Genomic DNA, 12059 nt, shown 5'->3' on the forward strand with positions numbered 1-12059 from the left:
CCCTCTCGAAGAACTATAATACCTCGTGATAAAATTTCAAATGAATCACCTCCAATAAGCATCAAACCACAATCACGTGCAGACAACACGTTAACCCCGAATACCCCGACAGTGGATAAAATATTAGCCCTTACGGAGCAGGTGACCTCCCTCATCGTAGAAGCTCTTCGGCCTCGCAATGGATAATGCACTGTCTCTGGTGGTGCAGTGGAATTGTCGAGGCTTTGTGAATAAGGCCTCTGAAGTGAACATCCGTCTTCGCGACAAAAAGCTAAAGGCGTGGGCAGTTAAGTCTGCGGGCTTCGCACAGAAGCGAGATTCCGAAGGGGCCGCCAAGGTCAATGGGCAGTTTGACGCGGCCAGATTTATGACGGTCGCGCGGGCGACCGCTTCTCGGAAGTAAGCCCAGAACACATGGCAGCGGGCGACGCCGCCGGCTCTCTCCGTCCCGTGCCGCGAGGGAGGCAGAACACTGCAGTTAGAGCGCACAGCATAAGCACGTGGTTGTGGGTACGGCGCTAACTGCGGTGTCTCCCGGTTCGAGTGGAGAGGGCGCGGAGGCCATAAATCCCGAAACGCGGCGTAACACAGGCCTGGGGAGAACGCGCTGTTGACATGTCTTCCCGGGAAGACGCCTGTGTGTCCCTGTGAATCCACCGCCCGCGCGCAACCGACCAAGAGCAGGGATCGGAATGTTTGGGCCTGAGGTTTGCGCGTGTGTGTTTTTATGTATTTTCAGAAGTGTAACCGTCGACGCCGTTAGTCTTTGCGACTGTTTGGCGCCTCTTGCGTGGGAGGATTTTGGAGAGGGAAAAGTTGCAGATGTATGTGTTTGTGTGCGCAACCACTCGCCGCTTAGTGCGTGCTTTGTGTGTGTTTTATTTGACATGCGTAGGAGAGGGGTATATGTGGCACGATGATTGGCCAGCCCATTTTGAAACACTGAATGGTATTGGCCACAGAGTGACTAGTCGTTGATTGGTCAACGGACTAGACTTGAATTTTGAGCGCTAAGGAAGCGAGGTTGAGACAGTTGGGCTCGGAGCAGAGGGGGGCTCGGACGTGAGTGGAGGGCAGACGGGTTGTTCGAGAGGGAGGCTAGGCTGACGGAGATCTCAAGGGACTCCGGCCTAAAGTGTAGCAGGAGGCCAAGGCCTGATTCTGCTAGCCTCTGACCTCAGATCGTTCACCAGTCGCAGTTAGCCCTCTACGTTTGATGTCGCATCCGACGACATTTGTGTAAATACACCAAGTTGTAAAAAGTGTAAATAAACGTGTACAGTCCGAGAAGAGAAGTCGTCATCTCCGCACCGCAATGTGTCACTGAGCCACGGACGCAGCGGTGGTCACCAACACCACTCGGTACGAGCGAAGGCAGCAGAAGAAACAGCAAGAACACCTGCTGTACAGGGAAGTCCTATCTATCCCCCACGCCTTTCGCCAGCTTTGTTTAACTGGCGCAGTCGAGACAGGATCGGCCCAGCGACTTCCTGCGGAGTGGCGAGAGATCGACGACGCCTCGGACTGATGTACACGGAGGGCGGCACACTACCTCGGTGAGCCAAGGCTGACCAGGTAGAAGTTTGACGTCGAGGTGCCCCGCAATCGACGCTACCGGCCCAGAGAGGCAGCGACAGTGAGGCGACATCCAAGTGAGAGGCCTCAGAAGCCAAGGCTTCATTCAGGACAGCGCCGGCGAGCAAGAGGCCGCCGTGAAAGTGAACGGAGCACTGCGACAGGGAGACGACGGACCCCGTTCTGCGCGGCACCTGCGTGTGGGAACTTCCCAAGCTCCCTGGTTGACAGTGCCGACTGAGTGAGTTCCTCCGCTCTCACTTTACTTGCCTCAGCGTATGCGCATGAGTCGCAGGGTTAATGTAAAGTAACGCATAATGGCTACATTGGGTTGGTGGAGTGATTATGACTGTGCATACGACGCTTGGTATGCGCCGATGTCAGAGGCTGAACGAATTAAGGAAAAAGAGGAAAGGGAGAGAAGGGAGAAAAGAATAGCGCAGATCCACGAACGCCTGCGGGAGTTAGCCATAGCCAAGGAAGAGCTAAGGCAGGAAAGGGAAAGGCTCGAGGAGGAGGAGCGCTTACGGAGGGCAGCGCGTGAACCACCGGAGCCGGTACAAATTCAGGCGTACACTCCCGCAAATGGCACTGATCAAACGCTGATCGAGGCGGTCGGTGAGGGGAGTGCAGTTGAAGTTCGTGTTGAGGAGACGCGAGTTGTAGAATCAACCGATGTTGAGAGGGAGGAGCAGTCTCATACCCCTGAGGTAGAGACGGAGGCACCTGTGACATTGAATGTCACCGATCAAAATGTGCAGGCTGAGCCGTGCAAAGCAGCGGAAAGTGCTCACGATTCTAATGGCGCAAAAGAGAGTCCAGATGCAAATTGTTTGGCTGGCACGAGTAGTGAACTTGGGTTCCCGACCGAAGCGGCAAAGTGTCAGGCAGGCTGTGTCGAGAGCGCCACAGCCCAAACAGTAATCGCAACATCAAGAATTGCATCTGAAGAGCCAGCCGTACAGCTGGTTAGGCGAAGCGATCCCGAGCCGAAAAACATGGGTTCGTGTGAGGATGTAGATGAGCGCAGTCTCAGGCATGGTCTGAGCGATGGCGGCGGAAATTGCGTCGCACGCGTTGAAAAGAACGAAGTAATATCGCCACAAGTAGCGATGGACCACGACCAGCGTTGGGACCTCGGGGCGCATCTGCGTAAGGGAAGGATCGCTAAGGCGGAGCCTCCGGAGAATGAGCTTTTTGAGACAGGCACAATAGTCTCAGAGGCGCCTTTTGGGTGCATTCTTGTTCGTGCTTCCGAGGAAGCGCGTGTGTCGTGCACGCAGGCAGCTAGCGTTGTGTGCGATGCAGGAAGGCGGCACAGCCAAAAAGCACGGCGCGTGCCATTATCTTCCATGCGGCGGCTCGTCTGTGTCGTGCGAGCCGTCCAGCCTTTTGATCCTGGCGGTAAGCGCCGAGCAATGTTCGCAGTCTTCACCCACTCTGCCACTGCCAGTTGTGAGAGGCGTAAAGATCCCCTGTGGCTCGACCACGCGCTGAGGCAGTGATTGGGAGTGGGGGAACGTTGACTCGTCCAAGGGACTTTGAGCACAGAGTGGACAGTCATTCCTGTGCGGGACTATGTGTATTGTGTGAACTTCTGCTCTGTGCTTGATTATGCAGTGCTTATTGCTTGATTTGGTTATATGTATGCCAAGCTGTGTTGCCTTGTATGGCGAATGGTCTAGTTACCGTTTGCGAGTGTGCACACGGAGCATTGTCGTTCAGAGCGCGCACGCCTACGTACGGAGCGGTGCGCTATTGTTTGCATGCTGAGTTTGTGCTTCGGTTGGTGTAAGCTACACCACAATCCCCCTCCACCCCCTCCTTTCCCCCGTTAGAGGAGTTTTATGTTGAGCGTACAGCAAGTGTACGCGCAACATTCTCGATGGGGAGGAGTTAAGTCTGCGGGCTTCGCACAGAAGCGAGATTCCGAAGGGGCCGCCAAGGTCAATGGGCAGTTTGACGCGGCCAGATTTATGACGGTCGCGCGGGCGACCGCTTCTCGGAAGTAAGCCCAGAACACATGGCAGCGGGCGACGCCGCCGGCTCTCTCCGTCCCGTGCCGCGAGGGAGGCAGAACACTGCAGTTAGAGCGCACAGCATAAGCACGTGGTTGTGGGTACGGCGCTAACTGCGGTGTCTCCCGGTTCGAGTGGAGAGGGCGCGGAGGCCATAAATCCCGAAACGCGGCGTAACACAGGCCTGGGGAGAACGCGCTGTTGACATGTCTTCCCGGGAAGACGCCTGTGTGTCCCTGTGAATCCACCGCCCGCGCGCAACCGACCAAGAGCAGGGATCGGAATGTTTGGGCCTGAGGTTTGCGCGTGTGTGTTTTTATGTATTTTCAGAAGTGTAACCGTCGACGCCGTTAGTCTTTGCGACTGTTTGGCGCCTCTTGCGTGGGAGGATTTTGGAGAGGGAAAAGTTGCAGATGTATGTGTTTGTGTGCGCAACCACTCGCCGCTTAGTGCGTGCTTTGTGTGTGTTTTATTTGACATGCGTAGGAGAGGGGTATATGTGGCACGATGATTGGCCAGCCCATTTTGAAACACTGAATGGTATTGGCCACAGAGTGACTAGTCGTTGATTGGTCAACGGACTAGACTTGAATTTTGAGCGCTAAGGAAGCGAGGTTGAGACAGTTGGGCTCGGAGCAGAGGGGGGCTCGGACGTGAGTGGAGGGCAGACGGGTTGTTCGAGAGGGAGGCTAGGCTGACGGAGATCTCAAGGGACTCCGGCCTAAAGTGTAGCAGGAGGCCAAGGCCTGATTCTGCTAGCCTCTGACCTCAGATCGTTCACCAGTCGCAGTTAGCCCTCTACGTTTGATGTCGCATCCGACGACATTTGTGTAAATACACCAAGTTGTAAAAAGTGTAAATAAACGTGTACAGTCCGAGAAGAGAAGTCGTCATCTCCGCACCGCAATGTGTCACTGAGCCACGGACGCAGCGGTGGTCACCAACACCACTCGGTACGAGCGAAGGCAGCAGAAGAAACAGCAAGAACACCTGCTGTACAGGGAAGCCCATCAGTCCCCAAGCCTTCGCACGTTTTGAAAATAACTTGGGCCTTCTTACTTCAAGAGCGTAACTCACTTCCTCGCCTTTCAGGATTCTGCGCTTACCATTCATTTTCCATTCCTGATCGCCGTTGTGTCACCTCTTCCTACAGCCCAGGTAAATCTGCAATTTATATTCACACTTCAGTTCCCCACACACCGATCGACCTTTCACGCTGGTGTAACACACGCCACGAGGTGGTAGCACTCCTAGTTAAGCCTGTACGCACGCCACTTATACTAGTCTCCTTTTATGGCCGTCCTGGTTCCGCATCTCCTATTCTTGGATGGGTTCGTTTTCTGCGTTCTACCTACTCGGGTATTTCTATTCTAGTCGGTGGGGACTTCAATGGTGCACACGCCTCGTGGGGTTACCCACCGGATTCTCCCAGGGGTGCACACATCCAGGGAAGCTTTTCATATAATTCTTTTCATCTTTTAAACCACCCGCATACATCTACCCGTCCACGAGGTGGGCCTTATTCAGCTGATTTGACTTGGTGGTTAGGCCCTGGTAGCCCTCGTTGGGCTGTTGAACGAGATACCTGGGGTAGAGATCACAGTCCTATCTTTATCTCTCTCACTCCTTCGCGGATACGTAAAATACGCCGTAGCGTACGAATAACATCTTGGGACTCTGTACGCGCAGACAATCGCTTATCTGATTTCACCCCATAATCAGCATTTTCTACTCTCTCTGCTGTTCTTGCGTCCCACACGATTACCACCACTGTAAATGAAGACGAGCCAAACCCGGACATCCACCTCCTGAATCTTTGGGCTCTGCGTCGCCAGGCAGATCATTATGCTGCTCGTAACCCCGATGACCCATCGGCTATCCCCGCTCTTCACCGGGCTACCGCGCGTGCCAGGCGGTATGAAAAGCGTCTAGGAAGGCAACGTTGGGCTTCATGGTGTGAGCGCCTGTCCTCCAAGCAGAGTAATCGACAACTTTGGAGAGTGTTTCACGCCATGGAGCGCTCTTCTCAAGTTTCTGATTACACAGAGAGCATTCACCTTGCTATGAATGTAGATGAGGACACATTTGCAAAACAGGCGGCCAGACAGTTTTTTCCCCACTATGATTCCACCTCAACTTCTCCACCTTGCTTACCGGTTACCGAACCCCCCGATGCGATTACTTCTGACCTAACCATGGCAGAGCTGCTGGCCTCCATTGAACGCCTCAAATCTAACTCTGTTCCCGGGCACGACGGCATACCTAACTCCTTATTCCGCAACTTGGAAGGGACTGCTTTGCAGGCCCTGCTTGATGCATTCAATGACGTGTGGAATTCTCTTGTCATGCCGGACGAGTGGAAGCATTCTATTGTTGTTCCAATACCGAAGTCAGGTCATCCTCCAGTATCTCTCTCGGCCCTTCGTCCAATTTCCCTGACGCCAACAATCTGCAAGCTTTACGAAAACATTCTCGCTGCTCGCTTATCGTGGTGGTTGGAATCCCATGATTGTTATCTAGAATCCCAAATTGGCTTCCGCCCGCAAATAGGAACGGAGGACGGTCTTGCTACTTTGGCTGCTGACGTGCTTCACCACTCTCCGCACAGTCATCTTGTTAGAACTGTGATCGCTACAGATATAACAAAGGTATATGATACCATCCTTCACTCAGCCATTCTTGCCTCCCTACAAACTCTTGGTCTTCCTCACAGGTTTCTCCTCGCCATTCACGCCTTTCTAACAAATAGAACATTCAGTGTGCGTGTCCATGGAAAGCCCTTCGGTCACTTCCCCTCAAACAGAGGAGTGCCCCAGGGCTCCGTTCTCGCCCCTACATTATTTAATGTGGCCTTCATTCCACTTATTCGAGCCCTAGAGGTCATTCCTTCTATACGCGTGCTTGCGTATGCCGATGATATAACCTTATGGTGCTGTCACCCAGATATGTCTGTCCATCAGGCGGCTCTCCAGCATGCTCTGGATGTATTGACATTTCGCCTCCCACCTTTGGGCCTAACTCTTTCGCATACAAAATCCTGTTTCATTCGAATTGGAAATAAAGCTGGCTTACGGAAAGTTCCCACTATAAATTTTATGATAGAATACCCCAATTCCTCAGGTACAAACCGTTCGCATTCTTGGTCTTCTTCATTCCTCTGGGACTGGCACCCCGTGGCTGACAGCCAGCCGTAAGACCGCTAACGCTACTTTAGGTCTCATTCGTCGCATAGCTATGCGCTCTGGCGGCGCGCGTGCTCACACGGCCCGCCAGCTTGTTCGCTCTGTCCTCCAGCCACGTATAATATACCAGGCACAGTTTCAACGTCTCACTCGCAGACAGTGGGACTCCCTTGAGGCCATCAATCGTGAGGCTATGCGTGCAATAACGTATCTTCCCCGCCTAACACCCATACCAGTACTTCAGGAGTATGCCCAGCTAAATACGCTCACTAAACTCGTTGATCAGCGGATGGCAAACAGAGCTCGCAAACAGTCTTTACAACTACATCATTTAAAGACACTACCTCCATGGTCGTACTGCCAGCTCACGGACAATCGCCCCACTGCTTCCCCGTCGGTATCATCCGCACATCTGCCTGAAGGGTGCATATTATATACCGATGCATCACATACTGCAGAGCGAGGAGTTACTTCTGTGTATAGTCCCTCTCATCCGCATCTCAACACTCACGTGACATATACCGCGGATACGTGCACCCCTCTGGCACTGGAACTTCAAGCAATTTACAATGCTATACATTCCCTTCCACCAGTTCCTACATTCAATGCAGTTCATCTTTACACAGACTCTCTCACTGCCCTTAAACAGCTTAAGGCCGTTCGACGCACATTCCAAATAACACAGTCCATACATTTGCTATGTCCAAAGTACCCATATCCTATTCGCATACACTGGATTCGCGGCCATGCTCGCGATCCACATAACATACAAGCAGATGCTATGACGCATATAAACACATCAGACGATCCACCACCTTCCCCTCTTCCCCCAGATCCGTTCCTGTCCCACGTTTCCGATTCGCAAGTTCTGCGCCAGTGAACACGCGCTCTCATTCCTCCGTGTTCGCACCCTCTCCCCCGTAGTCTTACTCGGCAGGAGAAGGTGACAGTGCGCCGGATCCGGGCAGGGGCGGCTCTGACCCCATCTGTTCGACATCGATGGCGGGAAAAAGATCTACCAGTGACTGACAGGTGCCCTCACTGTGAGACTCCACCTGACGTCTGCGATGTGCGTCACTTGTTGTGGATTTGTCCATCAACAACGCACATTAGGCAACGGATAATCATGAAGGTGGGCCTGCGGTGGAATCGCGATAGTGATTATGAGAAATGGACAATGGACAATCGCTATACTGCCAACCTTCTCGAATACATAAGCACAACTAGACTGCACTCCTTCTTTTAACTTTCTATCTCCTGCATCCCATTCCCCCTTTCTCAACTTATGCCTTGTGGCAAACTCTTCGAAAAAAAAAAATCTGTGCAGAGATGTTTCCACGAGATCCCGCGGAATTCCGCGGAATATTGATAGGGTTCTGGTCTATTGTGACAGATAGTTATAGTTGGTGGCAGATAATGAAAGTCAGTGCTAAGGAAGAGAGAAAGGAAGCGAAAATCTCTCTAACCTCTCTAGAAAGAGAGCGAAAGAGGAAGAGAGCCTCTCTAGAGAGAAAGAGAGGCGCTCTCTCTTTACCTCTCCTCCTCTTTCCATTTCCATCCCTTCTATCCCTCTACTAAATCCTCTCTTCTCTCTCCCCTTTCCTCTTTCCCTCTCCTCTCCCCTTCCTTTTCTCTTATTGTCTTCTTATTTCTCTTTCCCTTCGTCTTTTTATTTCCCCTCCCCTCTGTCCGTCTAAAACCTCCCTCCCGCTCAGAAAAAAATCCGATCAGGCAAGTCGATTTCCAAGGTTCATCTCACACAAGAAGCGGCCGCACAAGAACGTTCTACACTGTAGAATTATCTTGAGGTAACAGCGCGAAACGTGGACGGGAGGATAAGATTAGAAGACGACACAACTGCGTTCGTTGTGTCGTCTTCTAATCTTGTGCTTCTGTCCACTTTCCGCACTGTTACCTCAAGATGCATAATGTATACCCAAGCTGCTATTCTAGCTGTAGAATTAGTAGCAACTTATGTTTGAATGCTGCAAATACGTCTTAGTCGCATGTTTGTGGATATAAATTGATCGTTCATTGTCTCCTTATATTCCCGCACTGATTTCACATGACAAGTTAAAGTCAGCTCATGGCAAAATGTACCCATAAAGTGCGTATTAATTTCACTTGAAACGCCTGAAAGTTATTCGTGAGGTAGGCTACTTCATTTATGCACTCTTAAACACGGTTGCTTTCTGGATCAAATCCAAAAATAGTGACACCAATGCTTCTGCAATAGTAATTAAAACGTAAAATTGAATTCAAATAATATAAAACATTTGGAACGTACACATGTCTTTTTTTTTTTCTCACAGACTTTGCTTTCATCAAAAATACAACTTAATCGACCGTTAACCGTGAGTCTGCACATGCTTGATGATACAATCGCTTTAATGGCTGCGAGTAGTGATGCACGTCTAGAACAGATTATTGGCGCGGCTAAAACCTTTCTGTGTTCGCTGTGCAACCTGCGTTGTAAGCCATGGTAAACATCGAATTAGTGACTAAACGTGTTGCCTTCAAGTGGGTGCTGTTATCTTGCTATTGGGGAGCGGCAGAACCGGACCGATGGACAGATGGATGCGTGGATGGATGGACATCTGTAAGGAATCGATGTTGGCAAGGCGAGGTAAAGACGCGGGGAAAAGAAACGCCAATCTCGAGGATGTGTGCACATTTGGCATCCGATAATCTAGATTTAGCTGGCGCCTCTGGAACTAAATTCCCGCCTTCTTAAATAGATTACGCTTAGTTTTAATCTTCGCGTTATCGCCTGTCTAGGCGGTGACGGTAGAAATGCTTTGACTTGAGCATCATGTGTTGACACTTGCCCTCAGCACATGTCATGGACGATAGAGGAACTTGAACGAAGAAAAACGGCGTTTTCAATTCCCTTTGATTTATTTACTTTTTATTATATCAGCGTTGGCGTACGTTACAGCATATTCATGCAGAGGAGGCCCGAGAGTCAGGTATTGTGTGGCGAATGCTGAAGGAAAGCTAATAGTGTGACGTCCAAAAAAAAAAAAAAAAAAAAAAAAACTTTGTGCTGGCGAGGGATGTAAGCGTGTGTATTTTAAACGCCGCGGAGGATCTACAAACTGAACTGCGACTCGCTTCCTCATTTGTTGCGCGCGCCTCCTGTTGCTGTGGGTTCGTCCATCCCTGTTATCCGAGATTCGGTCTACCGCTTTGGCCTGAGCGCTATTTCTTTTTATATCTTACTCTCTTCAGGCCCCTTGATAAACCCTCAATCGTGTACAAACGTTTCCCAATACCATTTTATTTTTGAAAGATGCAGGGTGTACGTTTCCAATCTGCGACTGCTGCGTTACTGAGACGGCAGTGAATTTAACCTGACACTGCTATGGTAAAACGAATGCAATTCACGTGGCAACGTTTGTTAGAAAGCGTGGACTGCTTCATGGGAACAGCTCATATTCATAGCTACTTCATGTCTGCCTATCACCTGTGTAGCAGCGCCTACGTAACGTTAATAGCATCTAAGAACCACCACTCTAGCAGCATTGCATGAGCTGCCCTTGAAGGAAGAACTAGATGTATTTCGGACGTTTTCTGTCACGCGCGAATTCTGCATGCTGCGTCTCGCTGATATTTGTTTTTTAAAACAGAACAGCTGCAGGCGGAAGTTTGTGTTCAAAACTTTGTGGACACTGTGCTCTGCAAGCCTAGCAATATCTAAGAGCGCACAGTATACAAAACAATAATGTGCCTTTTCTTTGCTTCAAACTTTGTTGGCAAAACCGCTGTGAACTGGTTCGTGGTCTCGAAGATTTCAAGTGGCTTCTTTTTCCTATTATTTTTCCCAGATACTAACTAGTTCCTATTTTGCAGCGCCCACAGAGTCGTGCACATGCGAAACCCGCCTCGGCTGCGGAGCTGGTTACGAGGGACAACGACGGCGCCGCGACACGCAGGAACGAATTCCAAAGCGCTGTGCTCTAAAATTGGGAGAACACTATGGAATAAACAGTGCAGAAATGAGAAAGCCTGAGCGTTTCTGGTGCACTCGGTGCATCCCGTTTGCTCTCATGATCATTATCAACTAAATGCACCGTCATTATCCTTGCTAATGTCAACATTGTCATTATCACTAATTGCAGCGCCATTGTCATCGCTACTATTAACCACATGGTAGACAAGGAGAATTATGATGTGCGTTTCATGATCCGGTTTCACGATTCCTAAATGCCTTGGAGTTCCTTTTCAAGTAGTATTCAAGTCCAGTGGGCGCTACTGGGGAGAGCGGGTCAAGGCCTTTCAAAGCTATGCTCAGACTTTTGTTCCGCACCGCCAATCAAGCAGGCCTGTGATATGTTCCTGGCAACAAACATTTATTATGCTTTTCAGGTACTATATATTGCGCTCGACACTATATCCAAAGCTTTCACCGAACGTTTGCGGCGTTAATATATACCTCCAGGTTTGAGCAAATGCGGAGCGATAACCTACTCAGGCATGTTTCTGCTGGCAGACTAAATTTGACACATCTCTATGTCAGACAGTTAGTTGCTCGTTTCTTCGTTTTTCACAATAGGTCCTGGCAAGCCAATTATCAGACCATCCCATCAAATTTATTATGTGAACTTTGTTCATAACTTTTTGGTCTCTTCCAATTTTACCGATCGGCCTTTATAATTTTGATTTTATGAAAGAAGTTTACGAATCAGAACCCTTCCTCGCAATTCGCTTTTGTTATGAGCATTTATTCTCTGCTTCACGAAAAAATTCACAGAAAGACTTGATATCTATGTTGTTGCTGTCTATCCTAATTGTATGGGGTATGGCGTGTTGAAAGAACGTAAAATGCCGATCTCGCCTTGTGCTAAAATGATTTTCTTTAAACTTCATGCCGCCGAAGTTCTTCCAGTTAAAGTGTGGCTCCGCAAAAAAAAAAAAAAGAGAAAAAAAACAACAACAAAAAAACAAAACAAAATCTGTTTCTTCTGTAATTGTCCGTTATGTGATACACCTGAAACCATCGAACACTGGTTTATTGTCTGCAACGATACGATATTATTTTGGGGCGTTGTACAAATAACACTCAAGAAATTCTTTATCTTGAATTCCCACAGCGTGCGTTACCTAATGGCCACTCAACATAATCATGAACCCTTTGATATCATTTTCCACCTTGCACTGCACAGCCTGTGGAAAACGCTTGTGTTGCACCGAATGTTGAGCCTCTTCCCCCAGTAATCATTTCAGCCAGATGGTAAACCAGCTGAGAGACACTTGCGATGATAGTGACTATCAACCGGACTGG

General features: G+C 49.7%; 1 protein-coding gene across 1 annotated transcript in view; it reads right to left on the minus strand.

Annotated features, from left to right (window-relative positions):
* The window catches only part of LOC146193960 (cell adhesion molecule Dscam1-like), a 570478-nt gene that overhangs the window by 376266 nt on the left and 182153 nt on the right, over window positions 1-12059 (minus strand). The gene's annotated exons all lie outside the window — the stretch shown is intronic.

The sequence above is a fragment of the Amblyomma maculatum genome, chromosome 4, assembly GCF_055883805.1.
Source record: "Amblyomma maculatum isolate TAMU_Amacu chromosome 4, ASM5588380v1, whole genome shotgun sequence".
NCBI lineage: Eukaryota > Metazoa > Arthropoda > Arachnida > Ixodida > Ixodidae > Amblyomma > Amblyomma maculatum.